This window comes from Hordeum vulgare, chromosome 4H, assembly GCF_904849725.1.
Source record: "Hordeum vulgare subsp. vulgare chromosome 4H, MorexV3_pseudomolecules_assembly, whole genome shotgun sequence".
Lineage (NCBI taxonomy): Eukaryota > Viridiplantae > Streptophyta > Magnoliopsida > Poales > Poaceae > Hordeum > Hordeum vulgare.
In genome coordinates this window covers 604,682,255-604,685,572 of record NC_058521.1, presented here as the reverse complement: position 1 = coordinate 604,685,572, position 3,318 = coordinate 604,682,255, and the positions used below count along the sequence as shown (strand labels likewise).

The following is a 3,318-nucleotide window of genomic DNA, read 5'->3' as shown; positions in this document are numbered from 1 at the left end:
CAACTACGTATAAAAAAGGGAGCAAGGCTGCAACTTGTGCTCATGTGACTCCATCAATTTCTATACATACATCCTTGGAAGATCAATGTACCTTCTTGCCTCCTTAATTTTCTACTCTTCCTTCCTCTCTGGCAAATAAAATGAAACAGTTGTAAGTGCATGATCAGACTCCAACATTAATTACTAAGATTGCAGGAGATTAAATTATCTGAGATTATTATGAACCACCGGAACATAGTATATTGAACAAATAAATCACCATCTAATATAACTTGTATATAAATTAAAATACTCACCCGGAGTGTGGTTTTATCGGCCTTCCGGATGAACAATATCTGAAAATATCTCTTCCTATGCACTCACACTAATTACTGAGTGTGTCGATGCTTTGTGTGAATGCACTAGACTGATGATCTGAAAAGATGACGGCTCTCCGGCATGGCTGCAATTGTCCTGCAGCCTCAGTGCAGCCTCAAGATTCTTAAGCACATCACCCATTGATGGCCTATGTATGCTACGATCAGCAACACATTTCTTTGCCAGCTGTGAAAATATCCTGAAGCACTCGGGGGTGATCTCCTCCTTAATGCAGGGGTCAACAATCTGCCTGAGTACACCGTTCTCCTGGCAAGATAGCGCCCAGTCACGCAAGATCACTTGCTCGTTTGGGAGCTTGGTGTTTATCACAGGGCGCACACACAGGATCTCAAACAACACGACCCCAAAGGAGTACACATCTGATTTTCTGGTGAGACGCCACAGCAGGAAGTACTCCGGATCAAAATATCCAAAGGAGTCTTTTACTGCATTGCTCACATGCGGCTTGTCGGTGTCTGTACATGCCTTAGATAGACCAAAGTCAGAAACCTTAGCCATTAACTTATCATCAAGTATGATGTTGGTGGTCTTAACGTCGCGGTGGATGATTCCTTGCTCCGTGCGAGTGTGGAGGTAATGCAACCCTCGGGCTGCGCCGATGCAAATATTAAGGCGTTGCTTCCACGACAGTGATGGGTTTTTAGTACCGTAGAGATGCTTGCGTAGTGTTCCATGACGCATGTAGTCATACACCAGAATCATCTCATTCTTGTCCTTGTAGTAGCCAATCAAAGATACAAGGTGGCCATGGCGGAAATTGCAGAACATCTCGATTTCAGCCTAGAACTCATGAAATCCTTGCTGGGATTCCTGGTTAGGTCGCTTAATCGCCACCTTTATCCCTCCATCTATCTCGCCAATGTAGACATTCACGAAACCGCCTCTGCCGATGATATGGGCTTCATCAAAGTCTTTCGTGGCAAGTTGAATTTCGGCAATTGAGAAGTGATGGACAAGATCACATGTGGGACGATTCAGATATGTATAGTTGGTTTTGCAGCAACTCTTGGCTACCTTCTTCTGTCTGCAGATAACACACATGCTGAAAAGAGCAATCGACATGAAAGCAAAACCGCCACCGATGGCTGCTAGTATGTCACCTTTGTATTTTCTTACGCCGTTAGATAGCCTATTAGGATCCACATCAGATTTTTGTGGAAGTGGAGGATCGAGCTCAGCAAGATTGTTCGATCTGTGACCCTGTAGCTTAAAGACCTCAAGACCAATCAGTATTGCATCATAATATTGTGATCTACTTGAAATATAAGGGTGCAGTGCAATCCACATGTCCACCTAACCGGAACCACTAGCCACGATAGCATAGTCTTTGTATATTTGTCTACCAATTCCCCTGCTCCAGGAGATTACATCCATGCCATCACACGCTGTCTGATTGTTGATGTAGATGTAGAAAGTCCTTTGATTCTCTAAGGTGAAAGGACATTGAATCTCACAAAAATGGAACCTTACAATGTATAAGAACCCAACATCAACAGGTAAAATCCATGTAAGGTTGTAGTTCAGGTTGACCTGTGGATTTGGTCCCATCGACAGAGTTGTACCATAAACATCAAGTGGTGCTATGTAATTCCGGACTATGGGTGTATACCTGATAGTCACGTTACTATCTTTGGTGTAGGTCACCCCATAGCCAGCACCAAATATGTATGGGGAATCATCGTCCCATGAGCGGTAAAAGCCCGTGTCATCTTTCGGGGAAATGGCTTGGCCCCCAACACTGAGACGGTACATAGTCTGGAAGTCCGAGTCAACGGCGAATGTGAATGGAGCTATGTAATCACCATGGACAAACGTTGTGTCAGCTGTTGTGAAGATGTCAGGCATGGGCACAATCTCAATGCCATTGATAAATGCATATGAACCATTATGAAATGCTGATGGGGAAAACGTGAGGTCCAAGCTACGTGAAGAAACATTCAAGGAGAACTCGTGGACAATGTAGGCACAATTGATTGTCTGAGCTATTTGCGAAGCATTGAAGCTAGCCATTTAAGAGGACAAGATTATCTCTCATGACACCAAAGAAGGAACCAGATAGAAGTGAAGACGTAAGAACATGCGGCCTGGGCTGACAGGGAAGGAATATGTGTAATTTGAAGTGAAGATGTGTGCCATCATATAAGGGACCATGCAGTGGAGGGAAGGGTCTTGGTATGAGGCAACAGTTGCAAATCCTTCCACCGATGGTGTGAACTTGGAGTTGGTGTCCCCGTCCCATGTACGGCCACCACTACCATCGTCTTGCCCGGATCCTCCGGAATTTAGGAGGATGAGGCCCGAGTCCATGGAATCGTTATCAGCGGGCATGGCAATTGAGAAGAGAACTAACAACACGAGGGTACCTGGTAGGGTTGGGAACACCATTATATTGTGGTGATAGGTATACCATGGAAAAAAATGGAGACTTGAATTTTACTACAAGGTGTCTCTTGGAGCAGTTGCATAGTAAAAGAACAACGAGATATTCTTGATGGGATTCGGGGCGAAAAAATGTGAAAAAATGGAGGATAGTGTAATTATTAGTATTGTTTAGTGACAAAGATACACCTAGAGAGCCACACAACCTGCAATTATGCATAGAAAAAAAGTTGATAATCCAGTAGATTGAATCATGGAAATATGAACATCAGCTGATCGATGCAATGCCGAACATCCACGTGTTTTAGTAACAAAACAATACTAATAATTGCAATAAGCTTAGAAAAATGAAGCTCCTAATCTCAGCAGAAGTTGGAAACTATACATGAAGAGACAAATAGGAAAACACCACTAACTAATGGAGATATATTTGTATTCTTGCTATCTTTACAACATTGGTGCAAATAAAAAGAAGAAACAATGGCTTTCTCACCAGAGGCGAGTTACCTGCCGACGAGCTACTAGCTCGCCAAGTTGTCCGCCGGTGCAAGTCTATGGTCA

At 43.6% G+C, this 3,318-nt stretch overlaps 1 pseudogene; it reads right to left on the bottom strand.

Moving 5' to 3' along the window:
- Window positions 1-309: 309 nt before the first annotated feature.
- LOC123447532 lies at window positions 310-2,763 on the bottom strand (annotated as a pseudogene).
- Window positions 2,764-3,318: the final 555 nt, after the last annotated feature.